At 39.8% G+C, this 26,351-nt stretch overlaps 1 long non-coding RNA gene across 3 annotated transcripts; it reads right to left on the bottom strand.

The window, feature by feature from the left end:
• Window positions 1-2,171: 2,171 nt before the first annotated feature.
• Window positions 2,172-24,842, bottom strand: LOC126068371 (uncharacterized). Of its 3 annotated transcripts, none has more exons than XR_007515656.1 (3): window positions 24,766-24,842; window positions 4,483-4,586; window positions 2,172-2,403 (listed from the first exon to the last, which is right to left on the bottom strand). It is a non-coding gene; the product is annotated as an uncharacterized LOC126068371 (long non-coding RNA). The 3 variants fall into 3 exon arrangements; XR_007515654.1 differs by having other exon boundaries at window positions 24,781-24,842; XR_007515653.1 differs by lacking the exon at window positions 24,766-24,842 and adding an exon at window positions 23,456-23,671.
• Between the last annotated feature and the right edge of the window lie 1,509 nt (window positions 24,843-26,351).

Here is a 26,351-nt window from a genome sequence, read left to right as displayed (position 1 = left end):
GACAGAAGGGCCGCCACAAAGCTATGCTGGTCAGGACTATATAACCCCTTCTGGAAGATCTCAGGTTGCTGCTGAGAATCAGAAAATAACTAAGTGATATGCTTCCTTCTTTCTGCACCCTGGCCAACTTCTCCATCTACCACAGAACTCACAACTTGAACATACACAACACCCTCCAGGGTTTATCCCCTAGGATGTTCTACCCCACAAATTTAACTCATATATGCTCTTTGCAGGCTTGTCAGTGAGTCACGAAAAATAGGGTTTGGAGAAAAGTATGTGGAGCTGCAACAGACTCTCAGAGTTGGAAGCAACAAATCTGTGAAAGTGCCTCAATAGTGTTGAGCATATAATAGGTACTCAATAAAAAAAAAATTTTTTTTGGGGGGGTCTCTTCTAGTTCACAATGTACCTGAGGTGTAAATCATTCTGGACAACTCTGCTAGAATCTTCTTTTCTTATAATGAACATAAATACATTTCTCTGAGCCATGTGTCAAGAACTGACTTGATGGCAACTGGTTACTGCTTAGCTTCCTCTTATTATATTTACTCCTGGAGCCTTTACAGAATAACCTTTATCTCTTTTTGCATGTGAAACATTCAAAAGCAGCCATTTTATTTCCTAAATATTCAATATAACGATCCCCAAGTTTTCAACCAATCTGTTTATGGCCTGATTTTGAGGCCTTCATCATCCTGTTTACTCCCTGTAAATACACTCTTGTCTTTCTCCCTCCTGAAAGGTAACCAGGAATTGAACACTATGCTGTGTGGGGAGGGGGTGGGGGGAAGGAGGCAGCAGCTAAGTCTTCACTAAAATACACTTTCTCCTTCTTCCATAGTAGTTGGGTGCATGTCTACTCAGCTAGAGATGACATTTCCCAGCCTCCCTTGCAGCTAGATATTGTCATGGAGCATATGAGAATGAGCAGAAACATATATCCACTAGTGAATACCTGTTGCCATCAAGTTGATTCCAACTCATAGCGACCCTATAGGACAAAGTAGAACTGCCCATAGGGTTTCCAAGAAGCAGCTGGTGGATTCAAACTGCCAACCTTTTGGTTAGCAGCCAATCTCTTAATAACTATGGTTTAAAACCACTGCCGTTGAGTCGATTCCGACTCATAGCGACCCTAGAGGACAGAGTAGAACTGTCCCATAGAGTTTCCAAGGAGTGCCTGGCGGATTCAAACTGCCGACCTTTTGGTTGGCAGCCATAGCACTTAACCACTTAAACTATGGTTTAGCAGTCTCACTTTCTAGTCATCTCAGGAGTTTAGATATATTTCTGAACTTGTTTTAGACTATCTACGAGATTTTCTATAATCTCTTCACCAGTTTGGATCTTAAGTCTCTCAGTATTCCCATTCCAAAGTCTTAAGAGCCTTAAGAGAAAGTCCAATTGGGCCAGCTCAGCTAACAGAGTCATAGGTCAGGTGTCCACTCTGGTTCAATCATCTGTGGCCAAGACGACAGAGTCTTGAGATAAAACTATGACAGCCTAAATTCACGTCTTCGAGTGATGATGAGAGGCAATTTCAGATAAAAGCATGGGGCTAAGCATGAACTCCTAATCACACAGAGTTTCTGGAACTGCAAAGTCAAGGACCAGATCTTAGGTTACGCATCCATACCTAAGCACTGACAACTGAGGATCCAGTGTGCAAAATTGCCCTGCTCACTTGTGGTAAATCGTTATAGTGGTGGCCTCCAGTGAACAAAACCTCCTGGTGTTTGCACCCTTGTGTAGCCCCCTCCCACACTGACTCTAGACTTGATCATGTGACTTGCTTTGGCCAATGAGACATTAGCAAAATGATGCCAGCAGAGACTTGATCATGTGACTTGCTTTGGCCAATGAGACATTAGCAAAATGATGCCAGCAGAGGCTTGATTAGTGCTTGCATATTGGGGCTTGTCCTCTTGAAATATTCCTTCTTGGAAGCTAAACACCATGGTATGAAGAAACTTGGGCTACATTACCAAATGGTGAGAGGTATTAGAGGATGAGAGGCCATCTTAGATGTCCTAGTCCCAGCCGGGCTTCCAGCTAAATGTAGCCCACGAGTGACCTCAGCTACACCATGAGGAACAAAACTACTCAGTTGATACTAGTCAGTCCACAAAATCATGAAAAGTAATAAATTGCTGTTGTTTTAAGTCACAAAGTTTTGTGATATTTTATAAAATAAATTCTTTAGATAACTGAACTTTTCTACATAACTGAAATACCTCCCCTCTCTAAAATCTCCTTGACTACAAAACCCATCTGGAAATCCAGGTGTCTGGCCCCAGGACTCTTGGAGAAAATGTTCTGACAGTGGAAATGTAGCCAAAGGACCCTTGAAATGGGATCCTGAGATGTCTTCCTTTCCTCCTGTCTTCCTGAAAACAAATCCTGAAAAATAAAAAAGAAATCCTTAAACAACAAGGCATAAGAATGTTCCATAACTAGCCAGGTAAGATCGAGTTCTCAAACAGTGCCCTGCACTTCCCTGTTACATAATTTCTTTCCTCCTCAATAAATACATCAACATTAAGGAAAGGCTGTGACTCTTTCTAGTTCTCCTGAAACACCAAGAAAGAAAACTCTCATTGAATGTCTCCTGTTCTCTTGATCAGTTTCCTGTGAGGTGGCCCAATGTATGGTGGGTTGAAAAAAAAAAAAAAAAAGAAAAAAAAAATTCTGGTTAATGCCAGAGAGATAAAATTCACCATCTCCTGAGGTCATTAAAAACAGTGGGTACGATGTCTCAGGAGTCCCTGGGTGGTGCAAACAATTAAGTGCTTGACTGCTAACTGAAAGACTGGCAGTTCAAACCCACCCAGAGGTACCTTGACAGATAGGCCTGGTGATCTGCTTCAGAAAGGCCACAGTCTTGAAAACCCTTTGGAGAACAGTTTTACTCTGCATATGCTGGGTCATCATGAGTCGCAGTTTCACACGACATCCCCGTTAATTGGCCTAAAGACATGTTTAGTGCTTCTTTTCTACCTCCTGGTTCCTTGCATAGTGCGTGGGTTCTTAAAAGCTTGCAAGTGGTCATCCAAGGCACAACAATTGGTCTCTATTCGCCTGGAGCAACAGAGGAAGAAGGAGAAAAAGGAACAGGAGGAGATATGGAATGTATTGCTAATTGTCTCCATGAATAACTGGTGGGGCAGTGGTTAAGAGCTCAGCTGCTAACCAAAAAGGTTGGCAGTTGAAATCTACCAGCCACTCCTTTGAAACCCTATGAGGCAGTTCTACTCTGTCCTACAGGGTTGCTATCAGTCAGAATAGACTTGAGGGCATCAGGGTTTTTTTTTTTTTTTGGTTGCCATGAGACCATAAGAACTGGATGGTACCCAGCTACTATGACCAAACATTTTGAGCAAAAAATCTATAGGAGAATCCTGATCAAAACAGGGTAAATGCAAGAAAAAAAAAAGTTACCGTCGAGTCGATTCGGACTCATAGTGACCCTATAGGACAGAGTAGAACTGCCCCATACGGTTTCCAAGGACTGCCTGGTAGATTTGAACCACAGACCTTTTGGTTAGCAGCAAAGAATTTAAAATTTAAAATGCAGAAAAGAATTTAAAGTTCTCATGGAATCCAGACTTTCTGGAGTCATGGAGGCCGAATGAATCCCTGAAACTAATGCTCTGAGATAATCTTTAAACTTTAAACCAAAAAAAATCTCCTGAAGTCTTCCTAAAACTAAACAATAGTCTAGTTTAACTAGTAAAAAATGTCTGCTTTGAGCATTGTGCTCTTTGAAGGACTATATGGGGTCAAAGTAACAACAGCAACTCAAAAGATTAGATAGGAACTTTAGGGGGCAGTGAGTTTATGTTAATGTGGGAGAAACAACTCAGAAATGAAAAGGAGAGTGAGAAGAGTTACAGAACTTGAAGAATGTAATCAATGTTGCTGAATTGTGGTGAATGGGTGTATGTTTTGCTGTACATATTCTCAACAACAATATAAAATTTAAAAAATGATATTGTGGTCCCAGGAAGTATGGATGGGGCACACTGACCATATCAGGCATGGTGGATCGGTGTTGTTATAGTTATTCTACTTTTGTAAAAACAAATACACCCTATGCAATAATAGGGGGGAAAAAAAGAATGTAACCAATGTCATTAAGTAATATATGTGAAACCTGTTGAATTGGAATCACCAAAAATATATTATTTAAAAAATAAATCTCTTTTGTTTTTAAGCACCAAAATTTGAGGTTATTACTACAGCAGAATCTAGCCCATCCTAGCTAACACCCTCTCCCTCCCATGATCTGTACCATCTGTGCTTTTGATGAGTACACCTTATATCTCATCCAAGGGACGGAAAACAACAGGCTTCATGTGCAAAAAGAAGGCTCCGCTGTTTTGTTTATTTCTTAATGAATTCAGGCTATTTCCCAATGATTAGTGCTTCACCTCTCCTGGAAACAATTTATCCTTTAAATAATTTATTCTAGATTCTCACCTGAGGGCCATATCAAGCTCTATAGTCTTCCTTCTTCCCCTTTCTGAAAAATATCCTTCTCTGTCTCTAGTTTTCAGGCATCTCTCTCTTTAATTCCACAAGTCCTGAAAACATAAAAAGGTATTTAGAGGCTTCATTTTCAGGTTCTTACAACCCTAGGACACAATTCATTCAAGTCAAAAACAGAAAGTTTCTCTCTTTTAATCACCCCTTCCGGATTTCATTTCCCTCATTTGGTCACCTCTCACTATTTTGCTATAACCCAAAGGCTGACCGTTTATGAACACGGCCAGCCAGAGGAATCCTTTTCTTCAGATGTCTCTTTCATGTCTTTCTACACTGGGCTAGTCTCACTGTGCCCTCTTATTCATCACTGCTTAACACTCATTCAACAAACATTTACCAAGTGCCTACTGTGTTTCCTTGGAAACTCGATGAGGCAGTTCTACTCTGTCCTATAGGGTCACTATGAGTCGGAATCGACTCGACAGCAGTGGGTAGTGGAACTATGTTTTAAGAAAATGTTTGGTGTGGGATATGATCTCTGCCCTCAAGGAAGTTACCTTAAAAAATGTCAAGACACTAGACACTAGAGAAGTGGGTAAGAACCACAACACAAGGGGTCTGTAATGTCCTACATAAGTAGCATAAGAAAGTGCCTAAGAGCATAAACTAAAAACAGACAGACCTGGGTTTAAATCTAGGTCTCAATTTCCTCATCTGTGCAACCAGGAAAGTAGCAAAGGACTGTTCAAAGAATAAAATCAGACAACACAAGTGTAAAAATGGCATGGCGGGGCATCTGACCTCCTCTAACTTCACATACGAGAAGGAGAATCAAAATCAACAGCCCACGCTGGTTCTTACAAGGCAGGAATCAGACATGCCTCCACCTTTCAACCTTTTTACCAATTATGACACCAACCGTCCCTCCCACGGCACTCTCTACTCCTCTGCTGGGTTTAATAATTTGTTGCAATGACCACAAAGAACTCACAGACAATATTGATAATTATGGAGTTTATTAGGGAAGTAACAGGTTACAATTCAGGTTCAGGAATGCTCAGGATACAGTTCTTTGATCAGGACAGCCTCTTCTCAGTGTCTTTGCAGGCACATCTTTCTCTGGCCCCTTGGCCTCTGCCCTATTCAGGTAAGTGTTACAAAGCTCTTTTAGCTCTGCCGATAAGTATCCGGAGGCACCCCACTCTGCCAGTAAGCCTCCAGTCCAAAGGTGCTCAACTCTCTTGCTCTGTGGCTTGGGAAGCCCACTTCGCCGTCTCCTGCCAGTCTCCTGATTCTGCTGCCTCTGCTGCCACCATTTCTCTGCGGCTGTTTCTCACCATCTCTGGTGTCACAGCTCTCTGTCTGTCTCCTGAATCTAGGAGGATCTCACCACAAGGATCCCGGGTCCAAAGGATGCACTCCACTCTTGACTCTTCTTTCCTGGTGGTGTTGAAATCCTCTCTTCCCACCTCCGGGATGGCTCATTTTAAGCCTAGTCAGATGGAAAAACTGACCAATCCCCTCATTAGGGCTGCATACACCTATCTGCATGGTTGTACCCCCACAAGGTGCCATGCGCCTTATTTACATTATTAGCAACCTTGCCAATCCCTTTGGTGGGCCACAAGCACCTAATTTGCATAGTCTCACCCAGTCATTTGGTAGGAGTTACAAAGACCATGCTACAAGGGCCATATTTATTCACTGCACCACAATAAGTTATGCACTTAGCTATATTTAATGCCACTATTATCATGAAGGTGATGGACAATAATTGAAAATTTTAACCATGGGTGTGACTCTTCAAATTTGTATCTCAGAAATATTAAGAATTGAATACACTAACAAGAAAGAACAAAGAGTCAGCCTAAAGTCCAGAAAGGCAATTAAGAGGCTGATGCAGTAGTCAATGGTTCAAATAAGAACCTGAACCACAGCAGAAGGGATGAAAGCAGAGGAACGATTTCTAGGATATTAAGACAGAATTAACAGAACTTAGTAATCAAGTGACTATGGGAGGGTGATGGAAGGAGGAGTTAAGAACGACTTTTAAATTTATGACTTCTGGAACTGAACAGATGATAGCACCATTCACCAACGAGGCAAACAAAGAGAGTAACAGAATTTTCGGGGAAAGGAAGACGATAAATTTAATTTCAAGCACACGAAATCTGAAGAAGCCATGAAACATTATAAGGGGGCAGTGGCGGTTCAGGGGTAGAATTCTTGCCCTACATGCAGGAGACGCAGGTTTGATTCCAGGCCAATGCACCTCATGTGCAGCTACCGCCTGTCTGTCAGCGGAGGCTTGTGTGTTGCGATGATGCTGAATACGTTTCAGTGGAGCTTCACAGCTAAGACGGACTAGGAAGAAAAGCCTGCCGATCTGCAACTCATCATGGGGACGGGACGGCACAAGACCAGGCAGCATTTCATTCTGTTGTGGATGAGGTCTCCGTAAGTCAGGGTGGAATGCTAGCAACTTGACTCAATGGCCACTAACAACCATGACTAATGGCCTTTGAGCATCTTTTCATATGCTTATTGCCCATTTGGATAGTTCTTTGATGAAATGTCTAGTCAAGTCCTTTGCCCATTTTTTAACTGAGTTGTTTGTCTTTTTGTTGTTGAGTTGTTGCTGTTGTTCTTGCTGTCAGCTGTTGTTGAGTCCGCCTCTGATTCATGGAGACCCCATGCACAATGGAATAAAATACTGCCTAGTCCTACACCACTCACATGATCGGTTGCAGAATGGACCGCTGTGATCCATGGGGTTTTCATTAGCTGATTTTTGAGAAGAAGATTGCCACCGGCCTTTCTTCTTAGTTCATCTTAGTCTGGAAGCTCCACGGAAACCTATTCAGCATCATATTCAGCAAATCTCCACTGACAGACAGGGGTCTCCCACATCGAGGTTCAGAATTTTACCACTGAGTCACCACAGATAAAACCCAAACCCGTTGCCATCAAGTTGATTCTGACTGACAGCGATTCTATAGGACAAAGTAGAACTGCCCCACAGGGTTTCCAAAGAGTAAGTGGTGGATTCGAAGGGCCGGCCTTTTGGTTAGCAGCCTTAGCTCTTAACCACTGTGCCTTAATATATATTCTGGATATTACATGCTTCCCAAATATTTTCTCCCATTCTGTAGGTTGTTTCTTTACTTCCTTGATAAATTTCTCTGATGCACAGAAGCTTTTAATTTTGATGAAGTCCAATTTATCTATTTTATCTTTTAGTGTTCATGCTTTTGGTGTCATATGTAAGAAGCCACTGTCAAAAACTAGGTCCTGAAGCATTATCCCTATTCTAAGAGTTTCATGGTTTTAGTTTTTACACTTAGTCATTGATCCATTTTGGTTTAATCTTTATATATGGTATGAGATATGAGTCAAACTTCAATCTTGTGCATCTTTGTTGAAGAGACTGTTTTTTCCCCCACTGAAGGGACTTGGCACCCTAGTTCAACACCAGTTGCCCACAGATACATGCGTTTATTTCTGGACTCCCAATTCTAGCCTGTTGCTCTATATCTCTATCTGTATACTGGTACCAGACTGTTTGGATTACTATAGCTTTATAGTACATTTTGAAATAGAAGTGTGAGTCCTCCTACTTTGTTGTTCTTTTTCAAGATTGCTTTGGCTATTGGGGGGCTCTTTGCAATTCCATATGAATTTGAGGATTGGCTTTTCTACTTCTGCAATAAAGACTATTGGCATTTTGATAGGAATCATGTTGAATCTCTAGGTCACTTTGGGGTAGTATTTCTATCTTAATATTAAGCCTTCGAATCCAAGAAGTGTCTTTCCCTTTATTCCGATCTTCTTTAATTTCTTTCAATGATGTTTTTCTACAGTTTTCAGCGTACACTGTTTTCACCTTCCTGGTTAAATTAATTCCTTGGTATTGTATTATTTAAGATGTCATTGAAAATGGAATTGTTTTCTAAATTTCCTTGTCAGATTGTTCATTGCTTTTAGCTAGCAGCTGAGTCCTTAACCATTGCACCATCGGGACTCCTTAAGTCAAGGTAATCCTGATTAATTTTATACAGATAAAAAAAAAATCTGTGAAGTCTCTTCTCTAAATTACCTTCAGTAAGGTTTTCATAAATGTTCCCCACAATTAACTTTCATAGTACCTACCAACAATTTACTCAAACACAGAGTTAGTTCATAGAAACAAATAAACTATTATTTCTATTTTTTTATGGTTGGGTAAATCTGTAGTGTTATCAGTAATTAAAATACTCCGATTGTACCCCCACTTATACTTTGCAATCTCTTTCATTTAAGGTGTTTACTAAACCTAATCTTGTTTGTCTAATTAAGATTCCCATTAAGATAATGCTTAGGGTCACTATGAGCCAGAATCCACTCAATGCCAACAGTTTCAGGCAATGCTTGTTCCACAATTATTTGCAGTTCACAGTTCAGTATTTTTTATTCATCATTTTCTGAAATCCTTTTCTTTTTCTTCCGGATATAATTATCCACTCATTTGCTCTGCAGGTAACACTTTCTTTAGCCATATGTAGTCAAAATGTAACCATCAATTTAAATTCTGTCATGTATTTTAAACGTTAAAAGTATATTCAAGTCTTAAATGAAAGGCCAAAACTTTCTTTCAAAGCCCAATTCAATCGCCTCATCTATGGCAGACTAGCCTAACAAGAGACACAAACTGACGTTCAACAGTATCTGAGGGACAACTCTTAGGAGACTATCTGGTTTAAAAACGGTTGTTAAGAGAACCCTTCCACACGTACAGATTACTGAGTTCCTCAAACAAGTTTGCTCATGTGGGTTGTATCTACTAATGTTTACTGTACTCCAAATTGAAACTAAATTTTTTTAAAACTATTTTTAAATTCATTTCATAATAAAATATCATTTACCTATTAACAGAAATAAATTTTCTATGAAAATAATTACCTTCAAAAGAATTTTGTGAAAAGAGTAGCACAGTTTCACATTTTTAAAAAACTCTTTAATGTCTGAAAAGAAAAAAGTTGGTGTCTCATAGGCATTTCTTCATTTAATGTGTTGAAATAAACTGTCTTCATTCAAGAACATGCAGAAAATCTCTACTCACACAAAACAGCCTTTTCAGATTGTGGATATTCTTCTTTGATAGGACATCAAAACTTGACCAATAGAAAACATATTATACAGCTACAGCAATCAAAACGGTCTGGTACTAGTGTAACAACAGACACACGAATCAATGGGATAGAATTGAGAGTCCAGAAATAAATCCACACATCTGTGATCAACTGATTTTGGATAAGGGTGCTAACTAAGTTCCATTCGATATGGAAAGAAAAGTCTCCTCTATGAATGGTGTTAGGAAAATTGAATTTCCATATGCAGAAAAATGAAACAGGATCCATGCCTCATATCATATACAAAAACAAATTCAAAATGGAGTAAGAACCTAAATGTGAAAACTAAAGCCATAACATTCTTAGAAGAAAATACAGAGGCAATGCTGTTGGGCCTAGTTTTGAACAATGGATTACCTAAACAATAACAAGAACACAAACAGCAAAAGGTAAAATAGATAAATGGGACCTCATAAAAATTAAAGATTTCTGTTCATCAAAACACTTTACCAAAAAGTGAAAAGGCAAGCTATCAACTGGGAGAATATCTTCGGAAGCCATATATCTGAGAAGAATCTAAAACCCAAAATACATATAAAGTCTCAACAATCTAACAACAAAAAGATAACCCAATCAAAAAATGGGCAAAGGACTTGAATAGACATTTCTCCAACAAAGATATTCAAAAGGCCAACAAACGCATGAAAAGATACCCAACATCATTAGTCATCAAGAGATGCAAATCAAAATCACAGTGAGGGTGCATTTCACTTCTGTCAGGTTGGTGGCATAATGGTTAAGAGCTCAGCTGCTGACCAAAAGGTCAGCAGTTCGAATCCACCAATTGGTCCTTGGAAACCCTATGAGGTAGTTCTATTTTGTCCTATAGGGCTGCAATGAGTTGGAATCTACTCAAAGGCAACGGGTTTTTGTTTGTTTAGGTTGGCTTAAAAAAAAAAAACCGAAGTAACAAATATGGGCAGGGCAAGGATGTGGTGAAATTGGAACCTTTATCCATTGCTGGCGGAATGCAAAATGGTAGGACCACTGTGGAAAACAAGGTAGCAGTTCCTCAAAACACTATCAGATAACCCAGCAATTCCACCCCTAGGCATGTACCACAAAGACTTTAAAACAGAGACTCAAAGAGAAACTTGTACACCAATGTTTATTGCAGCACTATTTAGAACAGACAAAACAACTTAAATGCCCATCAACAGATGAATGTATAAACAAAAATGTGGTGCATACATACAATGGAATACCATTCAGTCAGTAAGAGAGAGAAATGAAGTCTTGATACATGCTTTAATATGGATGGAGCTTAAAGACATTATGCTGAGTAAACAAGTCGATCATAAAAAGATAAATATTGTATGACCTCACTTATAGAAAAAGATAAGAAAAGGCAAAAGTATACAGACCAAAGTTTCTTAGTGGCTACTGGGGCAGGAAGCAGGGGAAAAAAGAGGGTTACTGCTTATAAGGAACCAAGGTTTGGGTTACGGTGATGGAAAAATTATATTCATTAAAATCAAGGTTACACAGCCAATTAATGAAACTGCTGTCATTAAGGTGCACACCTGTAAAAAGCTGAATTGGCAAAACTTGTGCAACAGATATGTTTACAAAAACAACAAAACAATGACAAAAAGAGAGGAGCTGCTAAGGCTGCTTCTGTACAACCAAATACCTCCTGGGATTTGGTTCCTTGGTTCAGAAGTTTAGGGTCATGGTTTCATGCGACATCCAAGTTAACTGGCCTAATACTGTGTTCAGTGCTTTTGTTCTACCTTCCTATTTGCTGTGTAGTGGCTGGGGTCTTCAAAGCTTGCAATCTGCCATCCAAGGCACAACAACTGGTAACTATTTGCCAGGAGAAAGAGAAGAAGCAGAGTCAGGCACAGGAGGTGGAAATGGAATGTGTGGATAAATTGAGTCCATGAACAACTCTCTCATTTGCCAGGCGACCAGAAGAACTGGATGGTGCCTGACAACCATTACTGAACATTTTGATCCAAGATTCTACAGAAGAATTCTGATCAAAAGTGGGAAAAATGCAGAACACAACTTCAAATCTCAGAGACTCCAGACTTTGTGGAGCCATGGGGGATGGACAAACTTCTGAAATCACTACCCTAAGATAACCTTTAAACCTAAAACCAAAAATATCCCCTGAAGTCTTCTTAAAACCAAACAATACTTTAGCTTAACTAGTAAAGAATGTCTTAAGCATTATGTTCTTTGAAGACTTATTTATGTGGGATCAAACTGACAACACAATTCAAAAGATTATGTAGGAGTCTTAGGGTTTATGCTTATTGGGGAGGATTATCTCAGAAAAGGAGGGTGAGAATGCTTGCACAATTCAAAGAATGTAATCAGTGTCACTAAATTGTACACGCAGAAAGTGTTGAATTGGTATATATTTTGCTGCATATACTCTCAGCAACAACAAAAAAAACTATTTTAAAGAGGCAAGGAAAAAAAAAGAAAAATATTTCAAAGACAAAACCATCTAAAAGAATAAAATACCTAGGAATTAATTTAACCAGGGAGGACAAAGACTTTTAACTGAACACCATAAAACATTGCTGAAAGAAATTAAACACCTAAATAAATGAAAACACATTCCACGTTCTTAATATTGTTAAAATGTCAATACTACTCAAACCAATCAACAGATTCAATGCAATCCTTACACAAATTCCAACAGTTTCTTGGCAGAAATGGAAAACTCAATCCTTGAATTCATATGAAACTGCAAGGGGCTCCGAATAGCCAAAGCAACCCTGAAAAATAAAAACAAAGAGGACTCAAATGTCTCTATTTCAAAAACTAGTATAAAGCTACAGTAATCAAAACAATTTGGTGCTGGTATAATGACAAAGATATAAAGAAATTAAATAGAACTGGGAGTCCAGAAATAAATTCATTTTCTACGGTCAACTGATTTTTTCACAAGGTGCCAATTGCATTCAATTGGGGAATAGTTTTTAATAAATGGTGCTGAGAAGAAGAATGCAAAAGAATGACATTGGACCCATACCTCACACCATGTGTGAAAATTAACTCAAAACAGATCAATGATCTAAATGTCAGAACTAAAAGCTTAAAATGCTAAGAATAAAACACGCTTTGGGATCCAGTTTCCGACAATGGATTCTAAGATATAACACCAAAACCATAACTAACAAAAGATAAAACAGATAAATCCAGTTCTCCAAATGTAAAAACTTCCAAAGGACTTTATCAAGGAAGTTAAGAAACAACCTACAGAATCCAAGAAAATATTTAGGAACCATGTATCTGTTAAGGGTTTAGTACCCAGAATATTAAAAAAAAAAAAAAAAAAACCCTACAACTTAACAACAAAAAACAAACCACCAAATTTAAAAATGGGCAAAGGATTTGAACAGACATTTCTCTAAAGAACATACAAACAGTCAATAAGCACATAAAAAGATGCTCAACACAAGGGAGAATAAAGGAAACCAAAGACACAAGGGAAAGATTAACTCAAAGAACTAATGGAACACAACTACCACAGCCTCCACCAGACTGAGTCCAGCACAACTAGATGGTACCCGCCTACCATCACCAACTGCTCTGACAGGGATCACAACAGAGGGTTCCAGACAGAGTTGGAGAGAAATGCAGAACAAAATTCTAACTCAGAAAAAAAGACCAGACTTATTGGCCTGACAGAGACTGGAGAAACCCCTAGAGTATGGCCCCAGACACACTTTTAGCTCAGTAATGAAGTCATCATTCCTGAGGTTCACCCATCAGCCAAAGATTAAACAGGCCCATAAAACAAAAGGAGACTTAACAGGGCACACCACCCCAGGGGCAAGGACAAGAAGGCAGCAGGGGACAGGAAAGCTGGTAATGGGGAACCCGAGACTGAGAAGGGGAGAGTGTTGACATGTCGTGGGGTTGGCAACCAATGTCACAGAACAGTATGTGTATTAATTGTTAAATGAGAAACTAGTTCGCTCTGTAAATCTTCACCTAAAGTACAATAAACAAAAAAATATTTTAACTTAAGTGAAAAAAAGATGCTTGACACGTCATTAATCATTAGGGAAACACAAATCAAAACCACAATACCACTTCACTTTCACTAGGATAACTATTACCAGAAAAATGGAAGATAAGAAGTGTTGGCAAGGATATGGAAAAATTGGAACCCTAATCAATTCTTGGTGGGAATGTAAAATGGTGTATTTGCTGTGGAAAAGTCTGGTGGTTCCTCATAAAGTTAAACATAGAATTACCATATGACTCCGCCGTTGCACTATTAGGTATATACCTACCCAAAAGACTTGAAAGCAGGGTGTGATCATTATGGTTGTGTTTCAAATTGATTGGGCCATGACTCCCAGTGGTTTGGCAGTCATATAATGATGTAATCACTTCCATGATAAGATCTGATATAATGTAATCATCTCAATGATGGGATCTGCTGTGAGTAGCCAATCAGTTGAAAGGGAGTTTCCTTGGGGGTGTGGCCTGCAACCAATATAGGTAGACTTTCTAGAAAGGTTCATGGACTTTTGCTCATTCTGGACTCTGCAGCTGGCTCCTGTTTGTCTGACCTCCAGTTATTGGGACTTGAGCTAGCAGCTTACCTGCCATCTTGCCTGCCCATTTTGGGTTCCCCAGCCCTGCCGCTATGTGATTCATGAGAAGCCTCCAGCCTGATCCACGGATTTAGGATGTTCCAGCCTCTACGACCACATTAGCCATTTCCTTCACACAAATCTCTCTCTATATGTACTTACCCGCTTTACTGGATTTGCTTCTCTATAACACCCAGCCTAAGACTCAGGGTCTCAGTCTCCTACTTACCAATGTTCACTGGAGCATTATTATTGTTGTTGTTAGATGCCGTCGAGTTGGTTCCACCTAATGGTGACCCTATGGAAAACAGAATGAAAAATTGTGTAGTCCTGTGCCATTCTAACAATTGTTGCTATGTTTGAGCCCATTGTTGCAGCCACTGTGTCAATCCACCTCGTTGAGGGTCTTCCTCTCTTTCACTGACCCTCCATCTACCTTACCAAGCGTGATGTCCTTCTCCAGGGACCGATCCTTCCTGATAACATATCCAAAGCATGAGAGAAGTCTTGCCATCCTTGCTTCCAAGGAGAACTCTGGTTGTACTTCTTCCACGAGAGATTTGTTCGTTCCTCTGGCAGTCCATGGTATACTCAATATTCTTCACCAACACCATTAATTCAAAGGCATTGATTCTTCTTCAGTCTTCCGTATTCACTGTTCAGCTGTCACATGCAGATGCAATTTAAAATACCATGGCTTGGGTCAGGCCCACCTTAGTCTCCAAGGTGACATCTTTGCTTTTTAACACTTTAAAAAGGTCTTTTGCAGCAGATTTACTCAATGTGTCCTTTGATTTCCTGACTGCTGCTTCCATGGGTGTTGATTATGGATCCAGTAAAATGAAATCCTTGACAACTTCAATTGTCTCTCTGTTTATGATGCTGCTGCTTACTGGCCCAGTTGTGAGGATTTTTGTTTTCTTTATGTTGAGGTATAATCCATACTGAAGACTGTAGTCTTTGATCTTCATCAATAAGTGCTTCAAGTCTTCTTCACTTTCAGCAAGCAAGGTTTTGTCATCTGCATATTGCAGGTTGTTAACGAGTCTTCCTCCAATCCTGTTGCCTCATTCTTCTTAATATGGTCCATCTTTTCGGATTATTTCCTCAGCATACAGATTGAATAAATATGGTGAAAGCATACAACCCTGGCACACACCTTTCCTGACTTTGAACAATGCAGTATCCCCTTGTTCAGTTCCAACGACTGCCTCTTTATCTATGCACAGATTCCTCATGAGCACAATTAAGTGTTCTGGAATCCCCATCCTTGGCAATCATCCATAATTTGCTATAATCCACACAGTCAAATGCCTCTGCTCAGTGAATGTAAAACAGAGGTAAACATCTTTCTGGTTATCTCTGACTTCAACCAAGATTCATCTGCCATCAGCAATGATATCCCTCTTTCCACCTCGTCTTCTGAATCTGGCTTGAATTTCTGGCAGTTCCCTGTTGATATACTGCTGCAGCTCATTCTAAATGATTTTCAGCAAAATTATACTTGCGTGTGATATTAATAATACTGTTGGATAATTTCTGCATTCAGTTGGATCACCTTTATTTGGAAGGAGCACAAATACCGATCTCTTCCAGTTGGCTGGCCAAGAAGCTGTCTTCCAAAATTTCTTGGCATAGACAAGCGAGCACTTGCAGCACTGCATCTGTTTGTTGAAACATCTCAACTGGTAGTCCATCAATTCCTGGAGCCTTGTTTTTCTGCCAATACCTTCAGTGCAGCTTGAGCCTCTTCCTTCAGTACCATCGGTTCTGTTGACCAATTATTTTTGGTATAGCGACTCTGTGTATTCCTTCCATCGTCATTTGATGCTTCCTGTGTCACCTAATATTTTCCTTGTAGAAGCCTTCAATATTGCATCTCCAGGCTTGAATTTTTTCTTCAGATCTTTCAGCTTGAGAAACGTCCAGCATGTTCTTCCCTTTTGGTTTCCTAACTCCAGGTTACTTTACTTTGTCTTCTGGAGCCACCCTTTGAAATCTTCTGTTCGGCTCTTTTACTTCATCACTTCTTCCATTTGCTTTAGATACCTGATGTTCAAGAGCAAGTTTCAGAGTCTCTTTTAACATCCATTTTGGTCTTTTCTTTCTTTCTTGTCGTTTTAATCACCTCTTGCTTTCTTCACGTATGATGTCCTTGATGTCATTCCACAACTTGTCTGGTCATTAGTGTTCAACGTGTCAAATCTATTCTTGAGATGGTCTCTAAATTCAGGTGGGATATATTCAAGCCTGTACTTTGGCTCTCTTGGACTTGTTCTTATTTTCTTTGGCTTCAACTTGAACTTATATATGAACAGTTGATGGTCTGTTCTGCAGTCGGCCCCTGGTCTTGTTCTGACTGATGATACTGAGCTTCTCCATCATCTCTTTACACAGATGTAGTTGATTTGATTCCTGTGTATTCCATCTGGTGAGGCCCGGGTGTATAATCGCCACTTATGTTATTCAAAAAAGATACTTGCAATGAAAAAGTCACTGGTCTCGCAAAATTCTATCCTGCGATCTCTAGCATCATTTCTATCACTGAGGCCATATTTTCCAACAACCAATCCTTCTCTGTTTCCACCTTTTGCATTCCAATCACCAGTAATTATCGATGCATCCTGACTGCATGTTCAATCAATTGGAGACTGCAGAAGTTGGCAAAAAATCTTTAATTTCTTCATCTTTGACCTTAGTGGTTGGTGCGTAAATTTGAAAAGTAGGTCACATTAACTGATCTTCTTGCAGGTGTATGGATATTATCCTATCAACCACAGCATTGTACTTCAGGATAGATCCTGAAATGTTTTTTGATGATGAATGCAATGCTATTCCTCTTCAGGTTTTTGCTGCTGGCATAGCAGACCATATGACTGTCCAATTCAAAATGGCCAATACCAGTCCTTTTCAGCTCACTAATGCCTAGGACATTGATGCTTATGTGTTCTATTTTGTTTTTTATGATTTCCAATTTTCCTAGATTCATACTTTGTACATTCCAAGTTCCGATTATTAATGGATGTTCGCGGCTGTTTCTTCTCATTTTGAGTCGTGCCACATCAGGAAATGAAGGTTCTAAAAGCTTGACTCGATCCACGTCATTAAGTTAACTCTACTCTGAGGAGGCAGCTCATCTTCTGGGACAGTCTCTGACAATGTTCCACTGCTATCCATAAGGTTTTCACTGGCTAATTCTTTTCAGAAATAGACCACTACATCCTTCTTCCTAGTCTGTCTCAGTCTGGAAGCTCCACTAAAACCTGTCTGCCATGGGTGACCCTGCTGGTATCTGAATACCAGTGGCAGAGCTTCCAGCATGACAGCAACATGCAAGCCCCCACAGTACAACAAAATGACAGACACGTGGGGGGAACATTATTAACAACTGCCAAAAAGTGGAAACAACCTAAGTATCCATCAACAGATGAATGGATAAAATGTGGGAAATCCATACAATGCAGTAATTCAGCCATGAAGAAATATGAAGTTCTGATACATGTTAAAACATGGATGAACCTTGAAAAGATTATACTGAGTGAACTAAGTCAGACACTACTGGACAATATTGTATGACCCACCTATATAAAATACCTAGAACAGGCAAATGCATAGAGAACAATGTTTATTAGTGCTTAAAAAAAAAAAAAATTTTTTTTTTTTTTTTTTAAGGGCAGGTGGGAGGGGAAAATGGAAAGTTATTCCTTAAGGAGTATGGAGTTTCTGTTAAGGATGATAACAAAAAATTTGGGAAATGGATAGAGATGACAGCTGCACAGCATGGTGAATGTAATAAATGTCACTGAATTGTACACATACAAATGGTTGAAATGCCAAATGTTTTGTTATATGTATTTCACTACACACACATACAAAATCCATTTGTCTAACGTGCTCTTTGAATGGGATCTTTACCTACGTGTGATTTCATAACGCCATCTGGAAAATGTTGGTTTACTGAGTTATTCAGTTCTTCCAAATGTTGACACAGTTCATTATATAATATCACTATTACTATCATTATTACCACAAATATCTTTACCAGAATGCTATCAAGCTCAAGGTGGCCCATACAGATTTCCCCAAATTCTAATTTTTGCCTGAAAGCTCCAATTTTATTAGTAACAAGTTCATTTTGTTCATTTTCAAAGGAATGTTTGCCAAATACCCAAGTCTGAATAACCATGGTTTTTCAGTTGTTCTTTCAATTAAAGAAGATAGTACATGAAAATGGGGAGGAGGGTAGCTGAGCTAGCAACTCAATCACACAAATTCTTTTCCTCTGCAGCACATACCCATTTTATCACACAGATACTCTAGAGCCAAGTAGAGTAAAATTTAATTTGTACTGAAAAACAATCTGAAGGAAAAATGAGGTTTTTTTTTTTTTTTTAACTGTATGACATGAAGTATTCATGACAGAGAAGAATACACACTACTAGACAATTCAGTGCCACTGCCTTGATTTCCTGCTAAGGTATCAGCTGTTTCACTCAGCATTGCTTTTGTATCTTTAATCCAAACATCAAAGAGAAAAGGGCATGTAATATTTTAGTATTAATATGAACAGGTTTTACTCCTAAGGGTTTAAGGACTACACTTTGAAAACTACTGACTTACATATACAAACAAGTCTTTAAAATGTAAGATATGTGCATATTTAAACTAAAACTAAAAAGCCTATTGCCAGTGGAGACCATTTCGACTCATAGTGACCCTATAAGATAGAGTAAAACTGTCCCATCAGGTTTTCAAGGCTGTAGTCTTTTTTTTCAGTCTTTACAGAAGCAGACTACCACATCCTTCTCCCACAGAGGGGCTGGATTTGAACTGCTGACCTCTTGGTTAGCAGCTGATCGCTTAACCACTGACCACAAGGGATCTAAAACGTCTCCAGACGTCAAAATGTCCTCCAGAAGCAAAATCCTATCCTACCCAACATTGAGAAGTAGTGTTTTGAAGGAAAACCATCTAGGAAGTCTAACCTTGACTTTTTTTTTTTTTTTACAAAAAGAAGAAAAAAAACGAATAAACTCAATTTTAGGTCTATCTTCCCACCTTTCCTAAACTTAATTATTTGATGATGGAATGCGATTGTCCATTCTGAGTCCCACCTACAAACAACACCTGAATAACATTACCAAATTAAACTTTTCCTGCTAGGGAAATGAGATTACCAATTTCAAGAGTGATATCTTCTATATCTCACGCGCATTAGAGAGGGAAGATAGACCAAGGTTTCTCAACCATAGGCGTGCACATCAAAATAACCTGAGGTGCTTTTTTAATATATGTCAGGATACCATCTAAGCCACACCAAATCAGAATTCATTCAGCAATGACTTGAGTGTCCACTATACGCAAAGCACTGTAATAGGTGTTAGGGATTGTCTCAGACATCTAGGGCTGCCGTAACAGAAATACCACAGGTGCACGGGTTTAACAAAAAGAAATTCATTCTCTCACTGTCTAGTAGGCTACAAGTCTAAATTCAGGGCGCTAGATCCAGAGGAAGGCTTTCTCTCTCTGGCAGCTCTGGAGGAAGGTCCTTGTCATCAGTCTTCCCCTGGTCTGGGAGCATCTCACACAGGAACCTTGGGTCCAAAGGACAAGCTCTGCTCCTGGCACTGCTTTCTTGGTGGTAGGAGGTCCCCAACTCTCTGCTTACTTCCCTTTCATCTCTTCAGAGATAAAAGGTGGTGCAGGCCACACCCCTGGGGAACTTCCTTTATACTGGATCAGGGATGTGACCTGGTAAGGGTGTTAAAATCCCACCCTAATCCTCTTTAACATAAAATTACAATCACAAAATGGAGGACAACCACACAATACTGGAATCATGGCCTAACCAAGTAAACACACACATTTTTGAGGGGGACATAATTCAATCCATGACAGGGATACAGCAATATATAAAAGACACATGGTCCCTGTCCTCTTAAAGTTCACATTCCAGTACAGGGAGACACCATAAACATGTAGACAAATAAACAGGATTACCTCAGTCTATTAAAAAAACAAAACACAAGGGAAAGTTTAGTCCAAAGGACTAATGGACCACAACTACCACAATCTCTGCCAGGCTGAGCCCAGAGCAACTAGATGGTGCCTGGCTTCCACCACCAACTGCTCTGGCAGGAATTACAATACAGGGTCCTGGACAGAGCAGGAGAAAAATGTAGAACAAAATTCAAATTCAAACACACAAAAAAACACCAGACTTGCTGGTCTGACAGAACCTTGAGAAACCACAAGCCTATGGCCCCCGGATACCCTTTTAACTCGGTACAAAAGTACTCCAGAGGCTCCCTCTTAGGCCAAAGATGAGACAAGTCTATATGGCAGACGATAACACACCTGAGGAACTGGCTGCATAATTTAACCATGTTTATGAGACTAAATGAACACACCAGCCCAAAAGCAAAGATAAAGAAAGCAGGAAGGGACGGGCAAGTGAACAAATGGAAACAGGGAACCCGGCGTGAAGGGGAGAGTGTTGACACATCAAAGGGTTGGCACCCAATGTCCTAAAACAATTTGTCTATTAATTCTTTAATGAGAAACTAATTTGCTCTGTAAACTTTCACCTAAAACATAACTGAAAAAAAAAGGCAAATAGAAAAAACTATAATGGGACCAATTTCACTACATTCTCACCAATATCAGTAAAGATATTATCAAAGTACTCAATGTTCTAAGTGAATGTTGCATTTTTGTATTTAGAAAGGCCATGACATAATCATGCCCATACATTCAAAATTACTTGTTCTATGTTTGGTGGTGGGCAAAACTATGGCTCCTACTCTTTGGGAAATTTTAAGCTCAAGACTAAATAGGTAAATTCTCTCACCGTTTCAATTTTAACTTACATCAGTTCAATGAAAACAATGTTAAATTCCTGAAAACAGTAGAATTTAATGGTTTTATGAATAAGGGGGGAAAAGAGCACCTGTATTTCCGAAGGCAACTTTGGGCGATAACTAAGGGTGATCCAAAGCAAGGTGTTCCCCAGAAATTACTCAAAAGAGAAAAGCATCCCTTGGCAAGCTGACAATCACAAGGATTGTTCACAAAGGAATCAGGCAGGACTCTGCATTTTGTACTTCTGTGAAGAACTGGTAACAAAAATTTGAAGGCAGTCAATTTACTGCTCTTAAATTTCTTCTAAGAACCAAGTACAAAGCCTCTTACCTAGCCTACCTTTGGTTTAAAAAAAAAAAAAGCTGTGGGTTCCAAGTAAGTAAAAGGCCAAACACTTCCCTGTTATGTCAACTACTAAAAGGCACTGCTATTATCAGCCCAGCCTTCCTTGAACAGTCAAAAATAAATAAGATGCCAGAGGATGTTTAGGCTTTCAGTACACACCCCACTCCATATACACAAACAATAAGCAATCTGTTCAGCCTGTAACAAACCAAAACACCAGTTGCTGTCCAGTCAATTCCAACTCATGGCAACCCCACGTATGTCAGAGCAGAGCTGTGCTCCACAGGGTTATCGATGGCTGTTTTTTTGTAAGAAGATTGTCAGGCCTTTCTTCCAAAGCACCTCTGGGTGGACTCCAACCTCCAATCTTTCCGTTAGGAGCTGAGCACGTTAACCATTTGCACCAGCCGGGGACTCCCATAATACTGGTTTTCTCAAACTGTTGCTGCACAAACCTCACAGAGAGCTCTCATGATTCCCTCTCCATATACTATACATCACTCTGTCACAAATTTGTAAATATTTCATGCTTGCAAGGAACTAGCTTCTTGGATACAAACAGCTTTTAACTGCCCAAAAGAATGAAGGACCAATTCCACAGAAAAGGGCAGATTCACCTTCCTCTTTGAACCTGTGATTTGTCACTGCCATCTCTAAGCATTCAGAGCCCAGTCTTTGCAAAGTCGGTTCCTAAAGGCTCAAATTGAACAACAAAACTCTAAATAAACTTTTCCAATGGCTGCCACCCCACAGCTGTGACAATAAATTTCAAGCCCCTTAGTTTAGAATTGCCCCTATATACTCTTCCTCCCCTAGTCTCAGCTCCTGCCATCCCTCCTCAGTCCTCATCAACTAACACCATGTATAAAATCATCAGGCACATAATCCTCAGCTGACAAGGTGGGAGGATGAAGATGAAAGTCAGAGACTGTCTCTGAGCTGCTCCACAAGGCCCTCTCCCAGACCTTATCTGAAGTCTTTCTTTGCTTGTATTCTTTCTTATTTTAACAAATAGGTAAATGTAGGTACAAGTAAAGGAGCCCTAGTGGCACAATGGTTAAGCTCTATGCTGCTAACCAGTGGTTTGAGCCCACCCAGTGGTTCTGCAGGAGAAAAGACCTGGCAATCTGCTCCCGTAAAGATTATGGCCTAGGAAACCCTATAGGGCAGTTATACTCTGTCAAAAGGGTTGCTCTGAGTTGGAATCAACTCAGCAGCACACAACAACAACAAATTAAAAAGTTTCTGTGAATTTTATAAGCAGTTATAGAGAATTAGCAAACCCATAGGGGGCAGTAAGCCAGCAGGGGCTAGCAGGACAGAGATTTGTGAAGACCCAGATCTGGGCGGCTGGGTGACAGAGAAAGGCTGCACAGGCTAGTCCCAGGGGACGAGAGAGAGAAAGAGAGAGGGGCCAGCTGGTCTGAAGTGATGGGAGTTGTGCAGACTTCTGAGCCTACGGCTGGTACCCAATGACCTGGCCCTAGGTGGCCAGGGATGAGGTCTAGTTTAACTGTGGGTGGTAAGGGTAAGAGAGACAAAGTGCCATGTAAGTGGTGACAAGGAAATGACAAAGGTGAGATTTGCCCACCTTCCCCTTTAGCAGTGCATACACTTTGAAAAACACTGCTCTAACCAGGACTGTGCAAATCAAAAGGTCAAGGCTTCTCCAGAGGTCAGTTTGTGGCCAAACTGAACCGAGCAACTAAGAAAAGTAGGCTTAATACAGCAAAGCTCAGGTTCACTGCAAGAACCAAGAATGAAAGAAGCTGTGGTCAGAGAAAAGAAATTTCAAGTTCAGAACTGCGCCTCCAAGGAGCAAAGAGAGACACAAGGTGAGCAGGTAAGGAGTTCATTTGACATTAATTCAATCTGTAAGCCTTAAAAAAAAAAAATTAATTGAATCTGTAAGCCTTAGAAGGTGAAATATTGTCAGTAAGAAGAAAATACAAACGAGTTAATTACTAACATTTAAAAAGCAACAGTTCAACAGCCAATACATAGTTGATTCTAAAGCCAATAATTTACCAAACCTGAAACTTGAGGCTGTCGAGTCGATTCCGACTCATAACGACCCAACAGGACAGAGCAGAACTGCCCCACAGCGTTTCCAACGAGTGGCTGGTAGATTCAAACTGCTGACCTTTCGGTTAGCAGCTGGGTTCTTAAACACTATATGGCACCAGAACTCCAGTAATTCATGAGAACATGCAAAATAGTCTCTGTGGTGATCAACTGTAACAGTCAAACCGTCAGAGCACCTAAATTTAAGTGGAGGTGATATACAGAAATTCAGTTTTATGATAAAAGCTAAAAGATAACTTATTCTATTAAAGGACTTCATATTTTAAATCATTTACAGTAAGTTTCTTTAAAATAACAAGTTCATCCATTGTTAAGTGAGTAGATTAGCCATTACTGAACATATACACAATCACCCAGAAACATTTCTGTAGGACATACAGCTCGTATTTGATTTTCCCCCTTGACTAGCTTCTCTATTAGGAAATACTCTAACCAGGTTCTCTCTCAGTGTCCCTGCTACAAGATCACATGAGAATGTCTGCAAGGTTACATAGCTCCGTGGCCTCATTTACTCAAGTCTCTTGATCCCAGACATCTTCCCTATTTGAATCCTGCAGGCTCTCACAGACACGCTAGTTTCTAACTACTTGCTCGTACCTCGGATTAGGCTACTTATCTGTCTTGCCTAACTAATATTACACTTGCTACTCTGATCTAGTCACCTGGTTTCAACCCTACTGACGCTGCAGTTGCTTACATATCCTTTAAAAGCCAACTGTTGTTAACAAACAAGTCCAACAAACTCCAAGAACATGGCACGCCTATTTCTCCAGGTTGTGGCTCTCACTTGCTCAGCCTTTTATAGTTCTCCTGGGAACACTTTCCTCACGCTGGTAACGATCCAGTTTAACACTGCAGCCACACACTGCCTAGCGTGTAAGCTTTCAAAACTGGGGGAAATCCCTAAGTATTTAGAGAACTATGCAATATAGAAGACTCTTGTTTATTCATACACAAATGCACCCATCTACACACACATGCATATATACACATACACACACACACACACACACAGCTACTAACCTTAAGGGTGGAGGTTCGGACCCACCCAGTGGCACTACTGAAGAAAAACCTGGCGATCTGCTTCCATAAAGACTACATCCGAGAAAATCCTGCAGGGTGCAGTTCTACTCTACACACATGGAGTCGTCATGTCAGAATCAACTGGACAGCCATGGGTTTGGCAAGACAAATAGATATATCTTTCCAAGTCCTGTTTGATTAACTATGTGATTTTACCCTGTGGAACTTACACAGATTTCGCATACCATGTTTATGAAGAAAGTAGGTTCTTTCTGACTTTCACCATTCCCAATCCAAAATTTCCCTGCAAAGGAAGAGAGAAAGAGTAAATATTATCAATAAGGTTTTCTTTACATTTTGTTCTTTAATTGCAGGAAACATTTAACAATATAATCTGCATCAAGACTAAAATTTATAGTTCTCTTAAATAATTTTCTTAGTGATGGAGATTAAGAAAAGGCATATGTTTGGCACACCCCACAGAACACAAATCTACCAAAAATGTACTTTTTGATCTTCTAAAGGGAATCCACCAGGCGCTCCTTGGAAACTCTGTCCTATAAGGTCACTAGGAGTTGGAATCGATTCAATGGAAGCAGGTTTGGTTTTTTTCATTTAAAGGGATATTTTAAAGAGGTTATGTATGACTCCTGTCCAACAAGTATAAAAGAGAACAATATTACAAAAGGGATATAAACATCGAGAAGTACTCCACCCACTCTACCTTGGGTTCAATTAGCCACTTCTCCCTCGGCGCTCCAAAGTACAGGTAAGACACTTGCCCTTATCTGAGTCCACCTTATTCCATACCAGAAGGCAGACCCTTTGTTTTATATGTAGATGTATCTCCAGCATCAAAGACCAGGAGGCAGTAAGCATGCAAATGTTTGTCATTTAATAAAATTATCAGGATGTTAACAAAACCATTTCCATTAAAATTATTACAGAAAAAAAAAAAACACAATATTTACCTACAGTCCCTGTAAGTCAACAGCTGAAGACTACTGTCGTCAGGTGCCATCGAGTTAATTCTAACTCACAGCGACCCTATGTACAACAGAATGAAATACTGCCCAGTAACCGTGCCATCCTCACAATCCTTGCTATGTTTAAGCCCACTGTTGTAGCCACTGTGTCTATCGATCTTGTTGAGGGTCTTCTTTTTTGCTGACACTCTACTTTACCAAGCATGATATCCTTCTCTAGGGACTGGTCCTTCCTGATAGCGTGCCAAAACTACACAATCTCACCATCCTCGCTTCTAGGGAGCATTCTGGCTGCTACTTCTTCCAAGACATATTTGTCTGCTCTTCTGTCAGTTCACGGTAAATTAAATATTCTTCGTCAACACCGTACTTCAAAGGCATCAATTCTTTCTCAGCCTTCCTTATTCACTGTCCAGTTTTCACATGTGTATGAGGCAACTGAAAATACCATGGCTTGGGTCAGGTGCACCTTAGTCCCCAAAGTGACATCTTTGTTTTTTAATAATTTAAAGAGGTCTTTGCAGCAGATTTGCCTAATGGAATACATTGTTTGAAACTGAAGACTACCCTACCATACAAATGAGTTTAAAAATACAAATGGCATAGACAAAGGGCCATGGTTCACAAACTCTGATCCTTAAATAGTAACCTAAGAAACCATACTGGCTAATGTAACAATGGATGGTATAATACGTAAATTCCAAAACTGTGGCATAACACAATAGTTTATTTTTAATCCGTGCATACAGAAAGACCAAAATCAGTGTTAATGATCAGTTTGAGGAGGGTGGAGACGACGCAGGCTGACAGAAGCTCAGCTCTATTTGATC

This window comes from Elephas maximus, chromosome 27 (assembly GCF_024166365.1).
Source record: "Elephas maximus indicus isolate mEleMax1 chromosome 27, mEleMax1 primary haplotype, whole genome shotgun sequence".
In the NCBI taxonomy this organism is placed as follows: domain Eukaryota; kingdom Metazoa; phylum Chordata; class Mammalia; order Proboscidea; family Elephantidae; genus Elephas; species Elephas maximus.
Note: the sequence above shows the minus strand (reverse complement) of the source record. Positions and strands in the feature narration are given on the sequence as shown.